The 27,969-nt window shown below is 37.0% G+C and overlaps 1 protein-coding gene and 1 pseudogene across 7 annotated transcripts in view; one reads left to right on the forward strand and one right to left on the reverse strand.

Moving 5' to 3' along the window:
• The window catches only part of Zfp40 (zinc finger protein 40), a 263,006-nt gene that overhangs the window by 200,414 nt on the left and 34,623 nt on the right, over nt 1-27,969 (reverse strand). For 4 of the 7 annotated variants that reach the window (XM_063274802.1, XM_063274801.1, XM_063274806.1 and 1 more), the window contains exons 1-3: nt 26,879-27,013; nt 24,044-24,142; nt 19,485-19,566 (exon numbers count right to left, since the gene is read on the reverse strand). The gene's annotated coding sequence lies outside the window, so the exon portion shown is untranslated. Of the gene's footprint in view, nt 1-19,484; nt 19,567-24,043; nt 24,143-26,878; nt 27,016-27,969 lie in introns of those variants that run through there. The other 3 variants (XM_063274809.1, XM_063274810.1, XM_063274800.1) reach the window with 3 other exon arrangements.
• Vmn2r116l-ps18 (vomeronasal 2, receptor 116 like, pseudogene 18) lies at nt 1,855-27,815 on the forward strand (annotated as a pseudogene).

Consider the following 27,969-nt stretch of genomic DNA (forward strand, 5'->3'; position numbering starts at 1 on the left):
CAATGCCAACCAACCAGAGCTCCCAGGGGATAAACCACTACCAAAAGACTATACATGCAATGACCCATTGCTCCAGTTGCATATGTAACAGAGTATTTCCTTGTTGGGCACCAAAGGAAGGTGAAACCCTTTGGTCTTGCCAACTTTGGACCCCCAGTGTTGGGGAAAGTTGGGGTGAATGGGGAGAGAAACACTCTTATAAAGTGGGGGAAGGGGAAGGGGTATAGGGCTTATGGACAGGATACTGGGAAAGGGAATAACATTTGAAATGTAAATAAAATATATCCAATAATAATTTTAAAATGTGTATAAAATGTAAAACAGGCTACTTCAAAGCCTAGGTGAAATACTATGGATTCTTGCCAGATACAAAGGATCTGCTAAAATTCTGCAAGAAGTCACACCTATCCAAATGGTAGAAAATTTCCTACCACACAAAAATTCCAACAAGAACAAAATTAACAAAAACAAAGTAATAGAAATCAACAATGATTGGTCATTAATATCTCTCAATATCAATGGTTTTAATTTCTCTATAATAAAAAGACACAGACTGACATCATGTATAGGAAAATAGAATCCATCCTGTCAAGCATCCAATGGACATACCTCACTGATAGAAATTCACATTACCTCAGGATAATGTGTTGTAAAAAGGTTTTCTAAGCAAATGAACCTAGGAAGAAAATTTGTACATTCACACCAATATGTAACAGAGTAGATTGCAAACCAGACCTAACCTGAAAATATAGGGAAGAATACTTCACACTTTTCAAAGGATAAAAACCTAATATGACATTTCAAACCTTATCGACTGTGTCCTCTGAAGTCGGGCACACAAGTTTGCAAAAAATACTTCTACAGTTTTACATATACTCTCACACTGTTATTTGTGGACTTTAATACTCAGTTGAAGAAGGTTTGGTTTAATGATGCTGGCATTATAATGTTAATTTTGGTCACCAACAGTGCTTACAATAGTGTCTGCAGTTAAGACACCAAGGAATCCTGAACCCAGTTGCCTTTCATTGGTAAATAAGATGTCAACAGCCAATGGCTGGGCAGTACAGACAGACGGGCATTTGAGGATTCCTGGGCTTGAAAGAGAGAAGCAAGGCATAGAAGCAGAATCACCACGAGTGGGGTATAAGATGGACCAGACATATAAGAATTCAGGTAAGTGGTTCTAGATGAGAAGAAATATAGATTTCAAAGTGTGTTAAATGTGGGATGCCAGAGGGGAGTGTTTGCTAGCTGTGGGACAGATTAGAAGATCCCAGCAAAAGCAAAGGCATATAAAAATTAACTGGGGTGTGTGTGTGTGTGTGTGTGTGTGTGTGTGTGTGTGTGTGTGTGTGTGTGTGTGTCTTTCATTCAAGAATCCAGATTGCTCTTGGGCAGATGTGAAAGTGCAACTCACCAGAAGCAGAGCAGGTTAACTATCACTACACTCAACTTTCACTAATACTCAGATTATCTAGACAGAAACTAAACAAAGAAATACTGGAATTACCAATCTTTGTAAACCAAATGGGCCTAACATGTATTTATGATAGTTTTCCTAAAATCATACATAGTAAACATTATTATCAAATTTTCATAAAAAATTCTCAATAATTGACCAAGTACTCAAACATAAAGCAAGTCACAACACATACAAGGAAACTGAAAAGCAAAAGAAAAAAAACTCACTGCATCCTGTTAGTAATAATTCAGTATAACCATATGTAAACAACAATACTAACAGCAAAAAAATACAAACACATGGAAAAAGAATAATTCTCTACCAAATAAAAATAGTTCAAGACAGAAATAAAGATATAAAAATACTTTGAGAATTAAGTGAAAATTATTACACAGCATAACAAATTCAGTGGGGATAATGGTATCCATTGAAAGAGGCAAGTTCAACTGGGTGATTGTGGCACAAGCCTTTAAATTCAGTATGTGGGAGGCAGATCCACAAGAGGTTAAACTAGTTCACATAACTAGTTCCAGAAAATCCAAGGCTACAGAAAGAAAGAGACCTCTTCATAAAAAAAGAAGGATAAAAAAAGAAAGGAAGAAGAAAGAATGATTTCACAGTACTTACTTAACAGCACACCAGAAGTTTGAAATCTGGAAAATATGGATATTTCCCTCACCACATACCACTTTCTAGAATCAAAGAATGTCAGCATAACAGTTTACACAGAACTCTAACCAATAGTGAAATAGAAAAACTCAGTAAAATTCTCCCAACAGCTGCACCTCCCCCAAAATTTGAAACAAATAAATTTTCGACAGAATTCTTACAGTCTTTCAAAATTATAATTTTATTATTCCCATATTGTCCCATATAATAGAAACTGAATAAACATTGCCCAGTTCAGATTATGAGGCTACAGTCACCATGATATTCAAGATATAAAAAGAACTAACCAAGATGGAGATTTATAGAATGACTTCTCTTATCAGCCTTGGTACAAATATACTCAATAAAATATTTGCAAAGTGAACCCAAGAACAAATAAAAATATCAACTTCCTTGATCACGTAAGCTTTATCCTTGAGAGGCAGGGAAGATTTCATATATAAAAGTTAATAAATGTATGCACGTATGTATGTGTGTGCATATTCACACATTTTTACATGAAGCAAGTGGGTAACCCACTCGGGATGGGGTGCCATGTGAAGCCAGTTTGGAAAAATACACAATAAAGTATGACCCTTGTCTCATAATCAAAACAAAAAGGTCATAAGGTAAGAGAATGGCTGTTTGAAATGAGGAATGAAATGAGTAGCAAGATGAGCAATAGATGTGGGTTTCAAATGGGAAAAAAACTGGCAAAGTACATTAAACATACATGTGAATACATACATAATAAATAATAAATAATACATAATAAATACATACATAAATACATAATAAAATGTATTAATTTAAAATGAAATAATCATTTCACACAGATGAAACTGAATACAATACTGAATGTGGACTCTTGACAATTTTACTTGTACTCATGAAATATGAATGTGCCTATCCTTCCTATGGAAATTTCTACATCTCACATCTCTCTGAGTCTGTACATTTGCTACCTAGGACAGGAGTTCTGGTTCATGCACACATAAAATGTTGTTATTTAAATGTACAACAAAATCTAGAAAGGAAACAAGCCCTGCCTCATCATAAATGCTAAATAATACATGTCACAACATACAAGAAAGAATTGCTTATATTTGGGCTGCTTTCTCTGCAGCCCATATCCAGAAACACGCATCAGACCACAATTATCAGTATACTCTCCCACTTGGCTATGAAAACTGTATAAGAAGAGTTTACTCATTAAACAAAGGTTTACTTTCCACTTACTATGTGCTTCTAAAATACTAATTGTAAGACTTCTTCATGGTGACTACTGGAATGTAAAATTAGCAAAATCAATGGAGAAAATAAATGATAAAGTAGAAGAAACTTGTCAAAATGAGGTATTCATCTGTGAGAACTGAGGGTCAAATTGGAAATCATGTTTTAGAACTCAAATATTAAGCTTAGTTTTTCTTTAAAAATAATGGGGAAACAAGAGTGCTCGGTCTTATGTAGTATTTGAAATGAGGCACAAAAGTTTAACAGTCTCTATGGAGTTTTTTAAATATTTTAAAAGCAACATCTACTATTATTCAGGACATTTCTGGATTAGTCATGATGTTTTAATTCCCAAGACAATGTAAGCACAGTTTTTGTTTAGATATTCTGTGTGTGGCAATGCTGTACGTTGCCCATAATATATTCTCAATGGATCACAATGCTCTAAACATGAGGCTGATTTTCCCTGACATGGGATTTGTGACACAATGTTCAGTGTGTAACCATGACCTCAGACTCTATGAGTCCTTCCTGAAAGTGGATCAACTACAAAAATCCACTGATAATTATTTCAAGTGTTCACATAAACAGAATTTGAGGCAATCCTGAGACCAAATTTCACAAAGTGGAATCTTTCCAGGGACTTAAATTTCCTGGGACAAACATGTGTGATGTCATTCATGTAGCTACAACTCCCTCATCTATATTTATCAACTAAGTTTATCACATGAACAATGGACATCAGATGAACATCCCCAGGAGATAGTATCAAAGATTGCTCCAGGGGTGAGGAAACAGCTCTAAAAAAGGAAACAGAAATGCAGATGTAGCATCTCCCTTGGCCACAGTGATAAAAGTACATGGGGATATATGGGTATCTGTTTGATTTGCTAATCTGTGTGCCACTTCACAAACCATTCTGCCCAGGCTCAGGGAAGGAAAACTATGTTCACTTTGATTTTATTCTTCTTGCTCTTGAACATTCCACTTCATGTGGCTGGTTTCAATTATCCCACCTGCTCTTGGAGAATAAAGCAGAATAGAGACAAGGATGGAAACTCAGAAACAGGCTGTATCTTCTTGATTCTACCAACAAAAGGGCCTGTGGAGAAAGATAATTTCAAACCTCTTTTGAATACACAGTAAGTGTTTTTATATTTTCCATGTATATGTGATCATGAATATTTCCTGAGTCTATTGAGTTTGAGGAGCAAAGTCATCCTATGGGTCTCTTGTACTCTTGTACTCTGTTATTAATCTGCAAAATAAGAAAGAACTCCAAATTCTATTACAGACTTAATGCTTTATGACCACTTTAAATTGACAGTGTTTTTTTTCAGCCTGCCTCCCACTTACCAGAATTTAAGCTGAGTAATAAAACAACTTTCAGCTATTATCAAGCATACATGTCCTTCTCCTAGACAGTTTCCATAGCACAGTAGCACAATACTATCTCATTGAAAGATAATTTTATGACTTTATTTTATGTGTTTTATGCAAATGCCCAGAATCAACTGATGTTTCTTCCATCAGTGGGCTACTTCTAGTGTTTGTGCTGGGGCCACCAATGTTGGAGACACACCTAGCTGTGCAGAACTTTCATATAGACACTCAGTTACTTTCTTAAATTTTCTCCATGTGTCCCCACTTACGTACTGAAGCTGCATCAAGAATTGATGTAAGAGTGCTGTGAACTTCATAGTATGGTCTATATAAATTCACTGGCTTTCAGGTCTTATAAATTCCAGTTCTTCCCTCTCTCTTTAGAATAAAGAAGAAATGTACTGATTATAAAAATGTTTGCATTTTTTTTAAAAGTGATATTATTACTAAAGGCAGTGGCTAGTTTCTTCCTTTGTTACTATACTGGGTAATAACTGTGGCATATGATTGTTGGCAATATTAGAGAATAAGGATAGAACAGTTACCTACTAGCTCATCTTTGCCATTATTTAAGGTGCATATGACTTCCCTTTTTACCTCTCTGTTATTTAGTCTGACACTTTCAATATTTAGCACTTTATGTCTCTTTTTCATTACTCTTAGAAATATACTTGCATATTTTACCAGTGTGGACACTATGAGTATTTTGATATTATGAGCGTCTTTTTCAGACACAGTATTTTAGACCACAAAGACACTATGATCACTCAAGTACTTTATGTTTCTTAATGTTCAATGTACAGGATTTAGTATTTGATTTGTACAAGTCTCAAATTTTTGTTGTGTGTTAGTGAAATTTTTAAAGACATCCTTTTTGTGTATCCAAAAAGAATATTCTAAAAAGAATTGTTTTTGCAAAAAGGTGTAAAATTTCTAATTGGAATACAGATATTTAACTCCTAGTGAAAATTAATAATGGCTTGGGCAGCACCCCGCGAGCAAACTTGAGCCTCGGGACCACAGGTAAGACCAACTTGTCTGCTGCAAGAGAGCTGCCTGGTGAGATCGGGACACACAGAGGCAGAGTTCATCTAGGACCAGGCACGTCCTGTGTTTGCCGGAGGTCCAACGCCCGCGGATCCCGGGCCTGCAGCAGCTCTCTGCTCCCAGACCCTGTGGGAAAGACACCTCACCGCCTGATCAGGTGGGCACTCCTGAGGCTGCAGAGCGGAAGAGACCACCAACACTGCCCACCCCTGCCCACATCCCTGGCCCAAGAGGAAACTGTATAAGGCCTCTGGGCTCCCGTGGGGGAGGGCCCAGGAGCGGCAGGACCCCTGCCTGAGACCCCGCCGGAACCTGAGGGAAACAGACCTGATAAACAGTTCTCTGCACTCAAATCCCGTGGGAGGGAGAGCTGAACCTTCAGAGAGGCAGACAAGCCTGGGAAACCAGAAGAGACTGCTCTCTGTACATACATCTCGGACGCCAGAGGAAAACACCAAAGGCCATCTGGAACCCTGGTGCACTGAAGCTCCTGGAAGGGGCAGCACAGGTCTTCCTGGTTGCTGTCGCCACAGAGAGCCCTTGGGCAGCACCCCGCGAGCAAACTTGAGCCTCGGGACCACAGGTAAGACCAACCTGTCTGCTGCAAGAAAGCTGCCTGATGAACTCAAGACACAGGCCCACAGGAACAGCTGAAGACCTGTAGAGAGGAAAAACTACACGCCCGAAAGCAGAACACTCTGTCCCCATAACTGACTGAAAGAGAGGAAAACAGGTCTACAGCACTCCTGACACACAGGCTTATAGGACAGTCTAGCCACTGTCAGAAATAGCAGAACAAAGTAACACTAGAGATAATCTGATGGAGAGAGGCAAGCACAGGAACCCAAGCAACAGAAACAAAGACTACATGCCATCATCGGAGCCCAATTCTCCCACCAAAACAAACATGGAATATCCAAACACACCAGAAAAGCAAGATCTAGTTTCAAAATCATATTTGATCATGATGCTGGAGGACTTCAAGAAAGACATGAACACACTTAGGGAAACACAGGAAAACATTAATAAACAAGTAGAAGCCTACAGAGAGGAATCGCAAAAATCCCTGAAAGAATTCCAGGAAAACACAATCAAACAGTTGAAGGAATTAAAAATGGAAATAGAAGCAATCAAGAAAGAACACATGGAAACAACCCTGGATATAGAAAACTAAAAGAAGAGACAAGGAGCTGTAGATACAAGCCTCACCAACAGAATTCAAGAGATGGAAGAGAGAATCTCAGGAGCAGAAGATTCCATAGAAATCATTGACTCAACTGTCAACGATAATGTAAAGCGGAAAAAGCTACTGGTCCAAAACATACAGGAAATCCAGGACTCAATGAGAAGATCAAACCTAAGGATAATAGGTATAGAAGAGAGTGAAGACTCCCAGCGCAAAGGACCAGTAAATATCTTCAACAAAATCATAGAAGAAAACTTCCCTAACCTAAAAAAAGAGATACCCATAGGCATACAAGATGCCTACAGAACTCCAAAAGATTGGACCAGAAAAGAATCACCTCCCGTCACATAATAGTCAAAACACCAAATGCACAAAATAAAGAAAGAATATTAAAACAGTAAGGGAAAAAGGTCAAGTAACATATAAAGGCAGACCTATCAGAATCACACCAGACTTCTTGCCAGAAACTATGAAGGCCAGAAGATCCTGAACTGATGTCATACAGACCCTAAGAGAACACAAATGCCAGCCCAGGTTACTGTATCCTGCAAAACTCTCAATTAACATAGATGGAGAAACCAAGATATTTCATGACAAAACCAAATTTACACAATATCTTTCTACAAATCCGGCACTACAAAGGATAATAAATGGTAAAGCCCAACATAAGGAAGCAAGTTATACCCTAGAAGAAGCAAGAAACTAATCATCTTGGCAACAAAACAAAGAGAATGAAAGCACACAAATATAACCTCATATCCAAATATGAATATAACGGGAAGCAATAACCACTATTCCTTAATATCTCTCAACATCAATGGCCTCAACTCCCCAATAAAAAGAAATAGATTAACAAACTGGATATGCAACGAGGACCCTGCATTCTGCTGCCTACAGGAAATACACCTCAGAGACAAAGACAGACACTACCTCAGAGTGAAAGGCTGGAAAACAACTTTCCAAGCAAATGGTCAGAAGAAGCAAGCTGGAGTAGCCATTCCAATATCAAATAAAATCAATTTTCAACTAAAATTCATCAAAAAAGATAAGGAAGGACACTACATATTCATCAAAGGTAAAATCCACCAAGATGAACTCTCAATCCTAAATATCTATGCCCCAAATACAAGGGCACCTACATATGTAAAAGAAACCTTACTAAAGCTCAAAACACACATTGGACCTCACACAATAATAGTGGGAGATTTCAACACCCCACTCTCATCAATGGACAGATCATGGAAACAGAAATTAAACAGAGATGTAGACAGACTAAGAGAAGTCATGAGCCAAATGGACCTAACGGATATTTATAGAACATTCTATCCTAAAGCAAAAGGATATACCTTCTTCTCAGCTCCTCATGGTACTTTCTCCAAAATTGACCATATAATTGGTCAAAAAACGGGCCTCAACAGGTACAGAAAGATAGAAATAATCCCATGCATGCTATCGGACCACCACGGCCTAAAACTGGTCTTCAATAACAATAAGGGAAGAATGCCCACATATACGTGGAAATTGAAGAATGCTCTACTCAATGATAACCTGGTCAAGGAAGAAATAAAGAAAGAAATTAAAAACTTTTTAGAATTTAATGAAAATGAAGATACAACATACTCAAACTTATAGGACACAATGAAAGCTGTGCTAAGAGGAAAACTCATAGCGCTGAGTGCCTGCAGAAAGAAACAGGAAAGAGCATATGTCAGCAGCTTGACAGCACACCTAAAAGCTCTAGAACAAAAAGAAGCAAATACACCCAGGAGGAGTAGAAGGCAGGAAATAATCAAACTCAGAGCTGAAATCAACCAAGTAGAAACAAAAAGGACCATAGAAAGAATCAACAGAACCAAAAGTTGGTTCTTTGAGAAAATCAACAAGATAGATAAACCCTTAGCCAGACTAACGAGAGGACACAGAGAGTGTGTCCAAATTAACAAAATCAGAAATGAAAAGGGAGACATAACTACAGATTCGGAGGAAATTCAAAAAATCATCAGATCTTACTATAAAAACCTATATTCAACAAAATTTGAAAATGTTCAGGAAATGGACAATTTCCTAGACAGATACCAGGCATCGAAGTTAAATCAGGAACAGATAAACCAGTTAAACAACCCCATAACTCCTAAGGAAATAGAAGCAGTCATTAAAAGTCTCCCAACCAAAAAGAGCCCAGGTCCAGACGGGTTTAGTGCAGAATTCTATCAAACCTTCATAGAAGACCTCATACCAATATTATCCAAACTATTCCACAAAATTGAAACAGATGGAGCCCTACCGAATTCCTTCTACGAAGCCACAATTACTCTTATACCTAAACCACACAAAGACACAACAAAGAAAGAGAACTTCAGACCAATTTCCCTTATGAATATCGACGCAAAAATACTCAATAAAATTCTGGCAAACCGAATTCAAGAGCACATCAAAACAATCATCCACCATGATCAAGTAGGCTTCATCCCAGGCATGCAGGGATGGTTTAATATACGGAAAACCATCAACGTGATCCATTATATAAACAAACTGAAAGAACAGAACCACATGATCATTTCATTAGATGCTGAGAAAGCATTTGACAAAATTCAACACCCCTTCATGATAAAAGTCCTGGAAAGAATAGGAATTCAAGGCCCATACCTAAACATAGTAAAAGCCATATACAGCAAACCAGTTGCTAACATTAAACTAATGGAGAGAAACTTGAAGCAATCCCACTAAAATCAGGGACTAGACAAGGCTGCCCACTCTCTCCCTACTTATTCAATATAGTTCTTGAAGTTCTAGCCAGAGCAATCAGACAACAAAAGGAGATCAAAGGGATACAGATCGGAAAAGAAGAGGTCAAAATATCACTATTTGCAGATGACATGATAGTATATTTAAGTGATCCCAAAAGTTCCACCAGAGAACTACTAAAGCTGATAAACAACTTCAGCAAAGTGGCTGGGTATAAAATTAACTCAAATAAATCAGTTGCCTTCCTCTATACAAAAGGAAACAAGCCGAGAAAGAAATTAGGGAAATGACACCCTTCATAATAGACCCAAATAATATAAAGTACCTCGGTGTGACTTTAACCAAGCAAGTAAAAGATCTGTACAATAAGAACTTCAAGACACTGAGGAAAGAAATTGAAGAAGACCTCAGAAGATGGAAACATCTCCCATGCTCATGGATTGGTAGGATTAATATAGTAAAAATGGCCATTTTACCAAAAGCAATCTACAGATTCAATGCAATCCCCATCAAAATACCAATCCAATTCTTCAAAGAGTTAGACAGAACAATTTGCAAATTCATCTGGAATAACAAAAAACCCAGGATAGCTAAAGCTATCCTCAACAATAAAAGGACTTCAGGGGGAATCACTATCCCTGAACTCAAGCAGTATTACAGAGCAATAGTGATAAAAACTGCATGGTATTGGTACAGAGACAGACAGATAGACCAATGGAATAGAATTGAAGACCCAGAAATGAACCCACACACATATGGTCACTTGATTTTTGACAAAGGAGCCAAAACCATGCAATGGAAAAAAGATAGCATTTTCAGCAAATGGTGCTGGTTCAACTGGAGGTCAACATGTAGAAGAATGCAGATCGATCCATGCTTATCACCCTGTACAAAGCTTAAGTCCAAGTGGATCAAGGACCTCCACATCAAAGCAGACACACTCAAACTAGTAGAAGAAAAACTAGGGAAGCATCTGGAACACATGGGCACTGGAAAAAATTTCCTGAACAAAACACCAATGGCTTATGCTCTAAGATCAAGAATCGACAAATGGGATCTCATAAAACTGCAAAGCTTCTGTAAGGCAAAGGACACTGTGGTTAGGACAAAACGGCAACCAACAGATTGGGAAAAGATCTTTACCAATCCTACAACAGATAGAGGCCTTATATCCAAAATATACAAAGAACTCAAGAAGTTAGACCGCAGGGAAACAAATAACCCTATTAAAAAATGGGGTTCAGAGCTAAACAAAGAATTCACAGCTGAGGAATGCTGAATGGCTGAGAAACACCTAAAGAAATGTTCAACATCTTTAGTCATAAGGGAAATGCAAATCAAAACAACCCTGAGATTTCACCTCACACCAGTGCGATTGGCTAAGATCAAAAACTCAGGTGACAGCAGATGCTGGCGAGGATGTGGAGAAAGAGGAACACTCCTCCATTGTTGGTGGGATTGCAGACTGGTAAAACCATTCTGGAAATCAGTCTCGAGGTTCCTCCGAAAATTGGACATTGAACTGCCTGAGGATCCAGCTATACCTCTCTTGGGCATATACCCAAAAGATGCTTCAACATATAAAAGAGACACGTGCTCCACTATGTTCATCGCAGCCTTATTTATAATAGCCAGAAAATGGAAAGAACCCAGATGCCCTTCAACAGAGGAATGGATACAGAAAATGTGGTACATCTACACAATGGAATATTACTCAGCTATCAAAAACAACGAGTTTATGAAATTCGTAGGCAAATGGTTGGAACTGGAAAATATCATCCTGAGTGAGCTAACCCAATCACAGAAAGACATACATTGTATGCACTCATTGATAAGTGGCTATTAGCCCAAATGCTTGAATTACCCTAGATGCCTAGAACAAATGAAACTCAAGACGGATGATCAAAATGTGAATGCTTCACTCCTTCTTTAAATGAGGAAAAAGAATACCCTTGGCAGGGAAGGGAGAGGCAAAGATTAAAACAGAGACTTAAGGAACACCCATTCAGAGCCTGCCCCACATGTGGCCCATACATATACAGCCACCCAATTAGACAAGATGGATGAAGCAAAGAAGTGCAGACCGACAGGAGCCGGATGTAGATCGCTCCTGAGAGACACAGCCAGAATACAGCAAATATAGAGGCGAATGCCAGCAGCAAACCACTGAACTGAGAATAGGTCCCCTATTGAAGGAATCAGAGAAAGAACTGGAAGAGCTTGAAGGGGCTCGAGACCCCAAAAGTACAACAATGCCAAGCAACCAGAGCTTCCAGGGACTAAGCCACTACCTAAAGACTATACATGGACTGACCCTGGACTCTGACCCCATAGGTAGCAATGAATATCCTAGTAAGTGCACCAGTGGAAGGGGAAGCCCTGGGTCCTGCTAAGACTGAACCCCCAGTGAACTAGTCTATGGGGGGAGGGCGGCAATGGGGGGAGGGTTGGGAGGGGAACACCCATATGGAAGGGGAGGGGGGAGGGGGATGTTTGCCTGGAAACCGGGAAAGGGAATAACACTCGAAATGTATATAAGAAATACTCAAGTTAATAAAAAAAAAAAAAAAGAAACATGAAAGAGCATATGTCAGCAGCTTGACAGCACACCTAAAGGATCTAGAACAAAAAGAAGCAAATACACCCAGGAGGAGTAGAAGGCAGGAAATAATCAAACTCAGAGCTGAAATCAACCAAGTAGAAACAAAAAGGACCATAGAAAGAATCAACAGAACCAAAAGTTGGTTCTTTGAGAAAATCAACAAGATAGATAAACCCTTAGCCAGACTAACGAGAGGACACAGAGAGTGCGTCCAAATTAACAAAATCAGAAATGAAAAGGGAGACATAACAACAGATTCAGAGGAAATTCAAAAAATCATCAGATCTTACTACAAAAACCTATATTCAACAAAACTTGAAAATCTTCAGGAAATGGACAATTTCCTAGACAGATACCAGGTACCGAAGTTAAATCAGGAACAGATAAACCAGTTAAACAACCCCATAACTCCTAAGGAAATAGAAGCAGTCATTAAAGGTCTCCTAACCAAAAAGAGCCCAGGTCCAGACGGGTTTAGTGCAGAATTCTATCAAACCTTCATAGAAGACCTCATACCAATATTATCCAAACTATTCCACAAAATTGAAACAGATGGATCACTACCGAATACCTTCTATGAAGCCACAATTACTCTTATACCTAAACCACACAAAGACCCAACAAAGAAAGAGAACTTCAGACCAATTTCCCTTATGAATATCGACGCAAAAATACTCAACAAAATTCTGGCAAACCGAATCCAAGAGCACATCAAAACAATCATCCACCATGATCAAGTAGGCTTCATCCCAGGCATGCAGGGATGGTTTAATATACGGAAAACCACCAACGTGATCCATTATATAAACGAACTGAAAGAACAAAACCACATGATCATTTCATTAGATGCTGAGAAAGCATTTGACAAAATTCAACACCCCTTCATGATAAAAGTCCTCGAAAGAATAGGTATTCAAGGCCCATACCTGAACATGGTAAAAGCCATATAGAGCAAACCAGTTGCTAACATTAAACTAAATGGAGAGAAACTTGAAGCAATCCCACTAAAATCAGGGACTAGACAAGGCTGCCCACTCTCTCCCTACTTATTCAATATAGTTCTTGAAGTTCTAGCCAGAGCAATCAGACAACAAAAGGATGTCAAGGGGATACAGATCGGAAAAGAAGAAGTCAAAATATCACTATTTGCAGATGATATGATAGTATATTTAAGTGATCCCAAAAGTTCCACCACAGAACTACTAAAGCTGATAAACAACTTCAGCAAAGTGGCTGGGTATAAAATTAACTCAAATAAATCAGTTGCCTTCCTCTCTACAAAAGAGAAACAAGCCGAGAAAGAAATTAGGGAAACGACACCCTTCATAATAGACCCAAATAATATAAAGTACCTCGGAGTGACTTTAACAAAGCAAGTAAAAGATCTGTACAATAAGAAGTTCAAGACACTGAAGAAGGAAATTGAAGAAGACCTCAGAAGATGGAAAGATCTCCCATGCTCATGGATTGGCAGGATTAATATAGTAAAAATGGCCATTTTACCAAAAGCAATCTACAGATTCAATGCAATCCCCATCAAAATACCAATCCAATTCTTCAAAGAGTTAGACAGAACAATTTGCAAATTCATCTGGAATAACAAAAAACCCAGGATAGCTATAGCTCTCCTCAACAATGAAAGGACTTCAGGGGGAATCACTATCCCTGAACTCAAGCAGTATTACAGAGCAATAGTGATAAAAACTGCATGGTATTGGTACAGAGACAGACAGATAGACCAATGGAATAGAATTGAAGACCCAGAAATGAACCCACACACATATGGTCACTTGATTTTTGACAAAGGAGCCAAAACCATGCAATGGAAAAAAGAGCATTTTCAGCAAATGGTGCTGGTTCAACTGGAGGTCAACATGTAGAAGAATGCAGATCGATCCATGCTTATCACCCTGTACAAAGCTTAAGTCCAAGTGGATCAAGGACCTCCACATCAAAGCAGACACACTCAAACTAGTAGAAGAAAAACTAGGGAAGCATCTGGAACACATGGGCACTGGAAAAAATTTCCTGAACAAAACACCAATGGCTTATGCTCTAAGATCAAGAATTGACAAATGGGATCTCATAAAACTGTAAAGCTTCTGTAAGGTAAAGGACACTGTGGTTAGGACAAAACGGCAACCAACAGATTGAGAAAAGATCTTTACCAATCCTACAACAGATAGAGGCCTTATATCCAAAATATACAAAGAACTCAAGACGTTAGACCACAGGGAAACAAATATCCCTATTAAAAAATGGGGCTCAGAGCTAAACAAAGAATTCACAGCTGAGGAATGCGGAATGGCGGAGAAACACCTAAACAAATGTTCAACCTCTTTAGTCATAAGGGAAATGCAAATCAAAACAACCCTGAGATTTCACCTCACACCAGTGAGAATGGCTAAGATCAAAAACTCAAGGGATAACAGATGCTGGCGAGGATGTGGAGAAAGAGGAACACTCCTCCATTGTTGGTGGTATTGCAAACTGGTACAACCATTCTGGAAATCAGTCTGGAGGATCCTCAGAAAATTGGACATTGAACTGCCTGAGGATCCAGCTATACCTCTCTTGGGCATATTCCCAAAAGATGCCCCAACATATAAAAAAGACACGTGCTCCACTATGTTCATTGCAGCCTTATTTATAATAGCCAGAAGCTGTAAAGAACCCAGATGCCCTTCAACAGAGGAATGGATACAGAAAATGTGGTACATCTACACAATGGTATATTACTCAGCTATCAAAAACAACGACTTTATGAAATTCATAGGCAAATGGCTGGAACTGGAAAATATCATCCTGAGTGAGCTAACCCAAACACAGAAAGACATACATGGTATGCACTCACTGATAAGTGGCTATTAGCCCAAATGCTTGAATTACCCTAAATGCCTAGAACAAATGAAACTCAAGACAGATGATCAAAATGTGAATGGTTCACTCCTTCTTTAAAAGGGGAACAAGAATACCCTTGGCAGGGAAGAGAGAGGCAAAGATTAAAACAGAGACTGAAGGAACACCCATTCAGAATCTGCCCCACATGTGGCCCATGCATATACAGCCATCCAATTAGACAAGATGGATGAAGCAAAGAAGTGCAGACCGACAGGAGCCGGATGTAGATCGCTCCTGAGAGACACAGCCAGAATACAGCAAATACAGAGGCGAATACCAGCAGCAAACCACTGAACTGAGAATAGGACCCTGTTGAAGGAATCAGAGAAAGAATTGGAAGAGCTTGAAGGGGCTCGAGACCCCATATGTACAACAATGCCAAGCAACCAGAGCTTCCAGGGACTAAGCCACTACCTAAAGACTATACATGGACTGACCCTGGACTCTGATCTCATAGGTAGCAATGAATATCCTAGTAAGAGCACCAGTGGAAGGGGAAGCCCTGGGTCCTGCTAAGACTGAACCCCCAGTGAACTAGACTGTTGGGGGGAGGGGGAAAATGGGAGGAGGGTGGGGAGGGGAAAACCGATAAGAAAGGGGAGGGGGGAGGGTGATGTTTGCCCGGAAACTGGGAAAGGGAATAACACTCGAAATGTATATAAGAAATACTCAAGTTAATAATAAAAAAAAAACAAAAAACAAAAAAAAAACAAAAAAAAGAAAATTAATAATGAAGTAATGTGTTTGATATTCAACAGTCAGATGTTTTGAAATATTCTGAATAGATATGAGATATTATTCTTTTCCTAAACATAAACACAAAGCAGAATTATTCCATTGCAACTGGATTTTAGAAAGAACATTTAAGATAAGGATGATATGTGGGGATATGCTAAATATATTGGTCCTAATGAAAATGAATTTTAATGACATGAGACAATTTTTGCCACAGAAGACTTTACTGCTTTAGCCAATACCCTCACTTTTACACAAAAATACCATAAACTCAAGGCACAAACATATCCAATGTATTTTTACTTATTTCTCACTGATTTCAAATGAATATGTGACCACTTTTACTGTTTGATCAAGTATTTGATAATTCATTTATATTCTTAACAAATAATCAAAAACAAGAGACTAAAAACTCTCTCAGTGAGAACATGATAATAGTACATCTCATTTACTGGACATGACCTATCATGAACATATCAAGATTTTATGAGCTTCCGGCTCCTTTTGTCATCTCAACCTCATCACACAGCTCATTTCAACTGTTAGGGGGGTGAGGGCAATACAATCGAGTTCAGGATTGTCCTTTTATGGACTGAAAATGATATTTGTAAATTGCTGTCTTTATAAACACTGTAACTTTTTACAGAACACTCACTGAAAACCACAAGCAAGCTCTTGTCTTGGCATTTTTCATAAATGAAATCAACAGGAACCCGGATCTTTTGCCAAATATGTCTCTAACAATGGACATTTCAATACCAAGTTGTAACTGGAAATCCAAATTTAAAAATCTCATTTATGATAGTTTAAATAACTATAAAATTTTCCCTAATTATTCCTGTGAGGATAACCTCCTGTGTGTAGTGGCACTTACAGGAGGAAACTGGGCAACAACTCTGTTACTTTATACAATCTTAAGCTACTTCATATATCAGCAGGTAAGTGTGTGTCTGTGTATGTCTGTGTGTGTCTGTGTGTGTACTTGTGTATTAGGGACTGGGTGGAAATTCATGAAATCGGGTATCACTTGGACCCCTCATAATCTTTCTAGGCCTGAGTCAATCTATGTAGTTCATAGTTACTCTTTCGAGGCTTGATGGAGCTTTCATATGTTCTTGTATGATATAGTGATGAGGGAAGAAAAAATAGCTATCTGGGATTTCTATAAATCTCCTGAAAAAAGTGTTTGTAAGTTCTTAGGAATACATTGTATCTCATGCTGCTTCCTGTGTTCTAGTTCTTTCATCTGACTTATGGACCTTTCCATCCTGCCCTGCACGATCATGAAAACTTTCCCTATCTATATCAGATGTCCTCTGATGATACATCTCTAGCCCTTGCCCTGGTGTCTTTTATAATACATTTCAGTTGGAACTGGATAGGGTTGGCCATCTCAGACAATGATCAAAGTATCCAATTTCTCTCATATTTGAAAAGAGAGATGGAAAGTAATACAGTCTGCTTTGCTTTTGTCATCATGATCCCAGTCGATATGGATTTATACATGTCAAGAGCTGAAGTGTATTACAACTAAATCGTGACATCATCTACAAATGTTGCTATCATTTATGGCGACACAGGCAGTACTTTAGCTGTGAGTTTTAGAATGTGGGAATCTCTAGGTCTACAGAAATTATGGATCACCACCACACGGTGGGATGTCACTCCTAGTAAAAAAGACAATTTGTATGGTTTATTTTCTTTTGGACACCACCATCGTGAGATTTCTGGTTTTAAAAATTTTGTCCAGACATTGAACCCTGTCACATCCTCAGATGAAAATCTGGCAAAGCTGGAATGGATGTACTTTAACTGTGAAGTCTCAGCATCTAAATGTAAGGCACTCAAGAACTGTTCATCTAATCACTCACTGGAATGGCTAATGGCGCATACTTTTGAAATGACCTTTACCGAAGGAAGTTATGACATATACAATGCTGTGTATTCTGTTGCCCATGTATTTCATGAGATGACTTTGCAAATCATGCATAATCCACACATTGCCAAAGGAAAAGTACAAAATTATGTCTGCAATAAGGTAGTGCTTCTTACATTATTTAATAATTCCTTTTATCAATGTCTATAATAGTCATTTCCATGCCCAAACCAAGTGTGCTAGGAAATATTTTCTAACATAGAGTGATTCATGAATATTTTTCCTACTGATCGTGTAAATCTAGATGTTGGTATATACCTCTAATGTAAAAAGAAGGTAGTAGACGGCATAATTTGTCACTGTAACGTTGTGATATGTTATTGATTACCTGATTGTTGTCACATAGGTTTTAATACTGAAAACATATCCAGTCCTTCCTAATGAACCCACTCAATAATGGATCTTTGTTCATTAATTGTTACATATGTAGTTATCACTGTAGTATATTGTTTTAACTAGAGATCTCAATTTATGCTGTTCCCAATGTAGGTGAGCGTTATCACTTGGTGCTCTGAGAGTATTTACACAGAGAATAATGCAAGGATTCAATTTACTCCATTCCTGTGTGCTCATGTGTGTGTACGTATATTTCTCACGGTATATATGTATGTATATCTATATTTATGTCAATCTCTTCCTTTATATTATGTGTATATCTATCTGTCTACCAGTCGGTCTATCTGTCCATTTGTCCAAACATTGATATGGGCATCCATCCATCCATCCATCCATCCACCCACCCATCCATCCACCCACCCACCCATCCATCCATCCATCCATCCATCCATCCATCCATCCATCCATCCATCCATCTATCTATCTATCTATCTATCTATCTATCTATCTATCTATCTATCTATCTATCTGTGTTCTTTGTGTATTTGCCTATATATGTTGGTTTATGGTCATTAACATGTAATTGTCTGTTTTTCCATTGCTTTCCCTACTTTTTATTTTGTATAAGAATATATTCCTGTGTTTATTTATCATGCATGTTTCTTCATGTGTCTGTATGTTTAGTGTGGTTTTTTGAATGTTCTTTCAGTTATGTATAAGGCTTTTGCTTTGCCAGTGTGTTCTTGTATGAGAGCATAGATTTGTCTTTGTGACAATGCCAGGCTCTGTGTGGGTGTCAGCATATGTGTATGTCTACCTATGTATATTCTTCTGAACATGTGTTTCCATGTGGGTTTATGTGTGTTCACCTGGGTATTTGGTTTTATGTGTGTTCACCTGGGTATTTGTTTTGTGTGTTTTTGCATCTGTTTGACTATTTTAATGCATATTCTGTTTTAGTGTGTATCTGTATATTCATGTGTATTTGGGCATATATGTGTATATTTGTGTAAATAACTGTATGCTCTGGCTATGTGTGCATCTCTATAAAGATGCAAGTCTCTCCCTTTTTAATGTAACTGTATTTTCACATTGCAAATATATGTTTGTTCACATGCATGTTTGTGGTTGTGTGGTAATTTCTTCTTAGAAAATTAAATAACAGAAACATTATTTTATTTATTTCTTTGCTTTCACTGAGATATTTTTCACCTGCATACTGTCAACAAAGTTGCCTTTAAGATGGTATAAGGATACATTTTCTTACCTTAAGCAAGAACATATACTCTATAGTATGTTGCCTGTCTTTCAGCTGGGTTCCTCTTTGAGCAAGATCCACTTCACTAATCCTGTTGGAGACAGAATAAATATGAATCAAAGAGACAAACAGCAAGAAATATATGACATTTTCTACATTTGGAATTTTCCACAGGGACTTGAATTTAAAGTGAAAATAGGACTATTTAGTCCCTATTTTATAAATGGTCAACAGTTACATTTATCTGGAGATATGATAGAGTGGGCAAGAGGAAGTACACAGGTGGGTTTTTGCCAAAATGGACTCATTTAAATTACACTGTCAAGCATGTGCATCCAACCTTCCTTGAATGTGATAAAATGAAGTTCATTGTCGTGCGAGAGACCAATTTCTAACCTCATAAACTATGTTTCTTATTTTCATTCTTTTTCAGATGAGTGTTTAACAGCTAATTTAGGATTTCTATAGTGCATGTAATGTATTTGTATCAGATCAGAGCTTGTTTCTTTCCTTCAATATTAACTTAAACTGTTTTTGAGAACAGTTTCATATTATTTCTTGTAAAGTTAGCAATATTCTATTGGTACTATTCTTATTCTTTTGATGAACCTCATCAAAAGATGTTTAAAGGCTCTTGTTCATTGTAAGGATAGAGTAAATTCAACATTGTTTTTTAATTTGTAATTTTAAGCCCATTGATCAACTAGTCCTAAATTTCCAACATCTCTAGCTAACCATACAGTAACATTTTTATGACACTTTTAGATACTTTATGAACTATATTTTGTTTTTTTCAGTTTTAAAAATATGGGTATGGAATTTGTTCTGCATGTATTATATAGATGCATGTAACACCATCATGTATGGTATATATGGATGAGTGAAGAGTTATTTGAATCTCAGAGTACTTGCAAGAGCTCCATGCCACACAGTGGGTACTGGAAATCAAATTTGGGTTCTCTTTACTGGTAGCAATTGTTGTTGAGAGCTGATCCATGTTTGTAGTCCTGATTCCTATCTTGGAAGATTTAATGATGACTAAAGGAAACATTTTGGCCCCACGTGCACAAATCATTCGACCAAACAAGGATATGCATAGTTTCCTTCTCAAATATGGGGAGACATTGGTAGTAATAAAAATTCGCCTTTTGAGGAAATTTGAAAATGGTATATTTCATATGCATAATAGGATTTTATAGGTGTGAATTAGGATGTGCTTGGTTTTAATGTGTCATATTCCACCATGCCCCCAGCCCTAGAAAAAAACAAAACAAAACATTGGGTAAGTGTCTTCAGGCTTGATATGAAGTGATTCCCAGGTTGCTGAGACAGTGTGAAATTTTAATTGCTGTTTTTCTCAATGTGATTAAGAATGTAATGCAAAGTGAAACAAATGTAAGAACTAAAAGTGTAGTTCCAGAGCTACATATCCATTTAGAAGATAGTATTGTAATCTTCTGTGTGTTCTAAACAACCTCACTTGAGCCTTCAAACACATCCAGTAGAAATCTGTAGATTTTTAAAAATGCAACCAGTGTTCTATTCACATATATCATAATCCCAATATGGAGATGAATAAATGAAATCATGAAAATCTCAGGGAAATATGATTTCAATGTTTACAGTCATGAACTTAAGGGAAAGAATATTCAATGTTATGCTAATCAAAGAATCAAAGAATGAAATTAGAACATGAAAAAAAATGAAAGAGGGCTGTAACCCCATATGGGAGAATACAATGAAAGCATGAACACATTTTACAATAGGACATTGATTGTGTATGTGACAGAGAACTTCCAGAGGTATAAAATAATGAAAGAATTTCAAGCAAAAATATATAACAGAAAAGCAAAATAAAACAAATTAATATCTTAGTTAAAAGACTCACAAAATGAGTATTCCAAGTTGAGGACAGGGTGTCAAGAGTTGAAGACAAGACACAAGATTTAGGAAATTCAAACCACATCAAAGATTAAAGAACAAGGAAAAATGAAAATGACCAAGCACTTGTGATTAAAAGATCACTTTTAAAAACTTTGGGGATACTACAAGGAAGGAAATACTCTATGTCTAAATGGTGAATAAATTATATAGGCATTTGACAAGTAGAAGCAGGTAAATAGCAAATAATTAACTTTCAAAATGAAGTAGTCCTTGACATATTTGACTTAAAATTTGCTATTCAAAAAAGGAGGATATGAAAGCAACAGGAGAGAACCTTGTGTCGTAGAAAGTCAGTCTCTGGATAACAGCAGGTTCCTCCAGCATCATTCATTTTAAAATGAAAGTAGTTAATTAATTTATTCATTTATTAACTTTATATCTGGACACAAGTTTACACTTCCTAATCTATTCGTAGTCATTCCATCCTCTCCTTTCCATCCAATACTTCTTCCTTCTTCATAAAAGGGGAGCCCTCACCCCTCAGATAACAATATGTTTGGCATATCATGTTGTATAATAACAAAGCATAATTTCATGTTCTCCTAATGAGGACAGTGGTGGCAGCCCAGTAGGAATAAAGTTTCCTGAAGTCTGACAACAGAGTCAAGCAAAGAACCTGCTACCATGTAATGACTGAGTTTCACAAATGTTGTATATATTCAGAAGACCTCTGTTACTCCCATGCATCATTTGCAATAAGTGGTTCAGTCTCTGTGAACCCTTAGGACCCCAGGTAAGTTTTTTATGTAGGTTTTCTTGTGTCCTTGATCACTCTGGTTTATACAATCCTTCTTTTCTCTCTTATCCAGGATTCCTCAAACTTTGCCCATTGTTTGGGTATTTCTCTCAATCTGTTTCCATCAATTGCTGGGTAAATTCTCTCTGAAGATGGTTATGCTAGGCTCTTGCCTGCAAATGTAACAAAATATTATTACCAGCATCAGTGGTGGCCTTTCTCTCATGGCAAGGTTCTAAAGCTGGCCCACTCATTGGTTAACTATCCCCCAAACTTCTGCTAGTTTTTCTCACCCTCCATCTTTATGAAGGGTAAATTGTAGGTTGAAGGTTTTGTGGATGGGGTGTTGTCTGAATCCCAACAGTGGAAATCTTGCCTAGTTATTGGAGATTGCCATTACAGGCTCCACATCCTGCTTTGCTCAGAGACCTAACAGGGTCTTCCTCATAGATTTTTGGGAGGTTCGATTAACCTACAAACCTAGCTTGACTCGGAGATACCACCCCAATCTTAGAGCCCTCTCCAAACCATCTGTTTCTTTGTCCTTTTTTTGTTCTCATTCCTCTGCAGTCCAATTCATTCCCAAACCCATTCACCTATGATGTCTCTTCTATATTCCCTTCTCAGGGAGATACATGTGTCCCACCTTTTGCAATTCTTGTTACTTGGATTGTAACACACCGTGCCTATTCTTAAAGGAGGAGAATTAAGAAATATGTATTTAAAACATTTAGAGACATAACTGCCAATCTAGTGTATTAATGCTGTATGAAAAAGGAGATAGAAGAAATTTCAAGAGGAACATAATTACAATAAATCATGACTAATTAGGGATCACTATGAAAGACATCAAAAGAATTCCATCATATTTAAAAGTAAGTTGAACCCAAGAGGTCAAAATTACATATAAATACTACTTGAATGCTTGATGGAAAAATAAGTATTAGAAAAAATCAAATATTTAAATAAAAACTAAATTATAATTTATGTATAATTTTTAGTAATAAGTAAGTGATTGTGGGTGAAATCGACATAGTCCATTGGGATTTGCATCCTCCTCCTCCATTGTTTCCATCTTGTATTTATAATACAAGCAACTTCAGGTGGGACAAATTTACTTTATGCCACGAGGTTTGACACAAGTGTATACTTTAAGTGTAATACATCACAAAATAAAGATATGGATAGTATTACATTACACAAAAATATGCAGAACATCTCTTAACAAAGTCTAAGATGCAGTGAGAATTTCAAAAATGAGAACAAACAAAAACTGACAATCTAAGAGAATATATGTTGCCATAATAAAGTTTTCTTCAGGAAACATATTGATGGCATTGCAGTAAATGGATAGGAGAATCAAAGAATTTCTATTAAACTAGAAATTAGATCAAGGTTTTGTAGTGGCACATGTCATTAATCTACATGGTGTGATTCAAAAATCAGGATAGTCTCTCTCCACTCAAGGCTAGTCTGCCTTTCCTATTTCATCTAATTAAAACAGGGCTGAAATGGATACTCTTTAATTGAAATGAGCACCATACAGATAAGGAAATGGATTTTCTTAACTAATCCACAAAATAGTCTTTAAAACCTTATTAACGGTGAAAACAAGTAAGAAAAAATTAAATACAGAAATAGAAAAAAAAGATGAATAGAAAGATCTGCCCAGATCTATAGAAAGTTGAGATCTACTAATACTACACAGTGAGACCCTGTTTCAACAACAACAACAACAACAACAACAACGACAACAACAACAACAACAACAACAACAACAATAACAACAACGAGAAAACAACAAGAAGAGTAGTGCTTAATCACATTTCTGGAGAACATGACGAGAGACTGTAAATAATAGACTCAGTGATGGCCACATCAAACTTACATGAAACAAAGGATGCAAATTCAGCATGGAGAAATCAGCAAAATTCCAATGCAGCATATGGACACCCATCACAAGATTCATTGTAATGCCAAGATTTCCCTAATTTAAGAAATACCTCAATTAATTTTAAGCAACCTAAATTTTCACCCTATTTTCAGGTTGCATAAAGCTTGTTCACTTCAGGAAACACTCAGTTCACTATACAGAAAGTCAGCAACTCCTCATCACACAAACAAGGGCCCTCTTCCTATGCAGTTCTTTTTCTCTTTCCATTCAGTTTGTTTTAGTTTTCAGTCTTAATGTAGTTGAGGTTATTTTGGTTATCTGGTATTTGAGTTGTTATTCCCCATTTTTGAATGTTATTTACTTGAAATTTGCTTCTATGTTGTTCTTATCTAACACTAACTATAAGCAAAGTGAGGAGGAAAAGGTTGAAGTGGCTCATGGGTAACACTCAAGGGAGGACAAGGCACGGGTCTGTATAATGCAACTGAAACATAGTCACTCATGGAATTCATCATACTGGCTTGTTCTGCATGATTTCTAAGGTACCACTGCGTACAAGGAACGCTGCTCCCAATAACCTCCACGTTCCTACTCAATTATCAATTTAAAATGAGCTTCACAGGTATGATGACAGGCTAGTCTTATGGAAATAATTTTCTATTAGGACCTTTGTGCCTTTATGCTGTACTTTTTGTTAAGGATACAGGAATTAAATGACATAACCACCTTGCAGTACCTGCACTATTTGCAAACAGGATGCTGTGAACTCTTCTTTCTGAATTACAAGTTGATGGGAAACAATTCAACTTTCCCTTATTTTTCCATATACTGATGTCATATATTGATGTTTTTCATCAGACAATGCGCTAAGTGAAACTGGTAACTTTGTATATAAAATAAGCATATTAATATCACATGCTAATATAATATAATTTTTGAAGGGGTAATCAAAAGTCCTGATAGCAGGATATGTCTATTTTTCTTTAGATGCCGACCTCTGTGTGCAGTGCTGATTGTGGTCCAGGATTTAGAAAATTCAGGAAGAAAGAAATGTCAACCTGCTGTTTTGATTGCAATCCCTGCCCAGAAAATGAAATTTCTAATGAGACAAGTTTGTATTTCCTGCAGGGATAAGTTCCTCAAATTGATTATCATCTTACACCCATATGGGAATGCTGACATAGTTTAAAATGAAACATTAAAAAATATATGAGTTTCCTAAGTTAAAAATTATAGGAGTATAATAATTTAAAAAGTCCTTATTAAAATTAACTTGTCATATATATTTGGCTCATTGAAAATTTATAGTAGATACAATATTTTCAAACAGTTTTGATAAGAAAACTTGTGTTAGTGTGTTCTAGAAAGGACCCGTTCTAGTGATTTATCCTCTATAAAAATATATGTAGATCATGAATCTTTTAATGATTTATTTATATTGTTTTGGTGTATATACCCTTACATAAGTGTATGCGCAACTATCAAGTACAGAAGCACATGGAGGACAGAATTAGGCATGTGACTAGAGGGAACCAAATCCAACTCCTCTGTAAGACTCATGAAGAGGACAAATAATAATTTGTAATATTATGAAAAACTGTTAAGTAGGAGATAGGAGATTTTGTATAATAAAAAGACATTCTTTTTTTTCTCATGCTCAGTGATATTTGAAATGTAGAAAATTGAGAATCACTGTTGGCACATGATATGTAAATATTAGGACTCCTTTCTTAAATACTAGTATAAATAGTCCTTAGTTAATATTTTCCCACAATAGCATACATTAAAATTGTTTTGTTCTAAAAGGAATTAGGCACAATTTTCAAATGATATTGGCACTTACATAGCCCATATTTGTCAAATAACTATCTAGTCAGGATGAATTTGATATAACTTCCTGGCATGCATTTATTCGCTTCCTTCGTGTGCTATCCGACTTATTTAAATGGAAATCCTTAAAGGATTTATGGTCTGTAAGTTGGCTTAGAAGTTAAATCCTTTCCCACTAACTATAATGGTGTTAGTTTATCCCCAGGACACATATAATAGGAGATAGCCAACTCCTACTTGTTATTTTCTGATATGTATAAAATAAAATGTACACAATAATTCAGCAAGGCTGTTTGGATACACCTGACATTGGTGCTGGAAACCAAAGTCAAGTACTCTCAACACGTTCTCTTCACAACCAAGATGAATTCCTAGTTCCTGAAACAAATTTAATGATAACAACTGTCAGTAAAAGTATTGCTTTATATAAAAGACTTCAAACCTCGGAATCACATCATCTCTTATTGCAATTATGCAATGATTCAGTGTAATGGCAATCAGACTTATTTCACACACGATGATGGGAATTACAGAGCTTTTTACCTTTAGTGATAGGGTTACTGCTTTTTATGAAAAAGCCAGGAATGTGGTGTTGCTATTGTCAAAAGAGGTCAAAACTAGAAATGATTTTTGTTTATTTTTGCAGTTACAAACATTAGTATTATATTCATATAAACTTCTCATTTGCAGTCTCATACCTTACCTATATAAACACAAATGCTCTTATGTTCATGAGTACATTTATCACTTTTACATGTAAACACACTTACATGTAAACATATAGATCCGTGATAAATGATCACAACAATATATAAATATACACAAAAATATTGGTGGTTTTTTTTTACTATAATGAGAAGCATTAACAATGGAAATAATTATTTTATGTAGCAATGACCTTCAATGTATTTTCAGCAGATTCACATGTTAAAACACTTCTTGTATATACATAAATGAAATATGCTGATAGTAAAATGGCTGAAGCTACACTAATAATACCTTAATTATTCCATTAGATGTGGAGATGTGTATCCTGTGCCCAGAGGACCAATATGCCAACATGGGGAAGAATCACTGCATTCACAAAGCTCTTATCTTTCTCACTTATGAAGACCCCCTAGGGATGTCACTTTCTTTAATGGCCTTGGTCTTCTCTGCATTCACAGCTCTGGTTCTTGGCATCTTTCTGAAGCACCGCCATACTCCCATTGTTAAGGCCAATAACAGCACTCTCACCTACATCTTGCTCATCTCACTCATTTTTTGTTTCCTTTGCCCCTTGCTCTTCATTGGCCATCCAAACTCGGCCACATGCATCCTGCAACAAATCACATTTGGAGTTGCATTCACAGTGGCTATTTCCACAGTGTTAGCCAAAACAGTTACTGTCATTCTGGCATTCAAAGTCACAGCCCCTCAAAGAATGATGAAATATTTTCTTGTTTCACGAGTACCTAACTACATCATTCCCATCTGCACTCTCATCGAAGTTATTGCCTGTGCATTCTGATTAGGAGTCTCTCCTCCTTTTGTGGACATTGATGCTCAATCAGAGTATGATCACACCATCATTGTTTGCAACAAGGGTTCAGTCACTGCTTTTTACTGTGTCCTGGGATACCTGGCCTGCCTGGCCTTTGTGAGCTTTACATTGGCTTTTCTTTCCAGAAACCTGCCTAGTACCTTCAATGAAGCCAAGTCTATAACATTCAGCATGCTGGTGGTCTGCAGTGTCTGGGTCACTTTCCTTCCTGTTTACCATAGCACCAAAGGCAAGGTCATGGTGGCTGTTGAGATCTTTTCCATTTTGGCTTCCAGTTCAGGGATGCTGCTTTGCATCTTTGTTCCCAAATGTTACATAATACTGCTTAGACCAGATAAAAATTCTCTTCAAATGATCAGGGAGAAATCATCTTCCCATACTCACATTTTATAAATTCTTACTTGCACATATATAGTTTGTTTATAATCACCAAAATATCAGATAACATTACCATACCTATTTATTTTTGGAATGATTTTACTGTTTCTTTTTATAATTGTGCTGAGCAATATCATATCTACTGAGGTCTACATTGTCTCCTATAATC

Source organism: Rattus norvegicus, chromosome 1 (assembly GCF_036323735.1).
Source record: "Rattus norvegicus strain BN/NHsdMcwi chromosome 1, GRCr8, whole genome shotgun sequence".
NCBI lineage: Eukaryota > Metazoa > Chordata > Mammalia > Rodentia > Muridae > Rattus > Rattus norvegicus.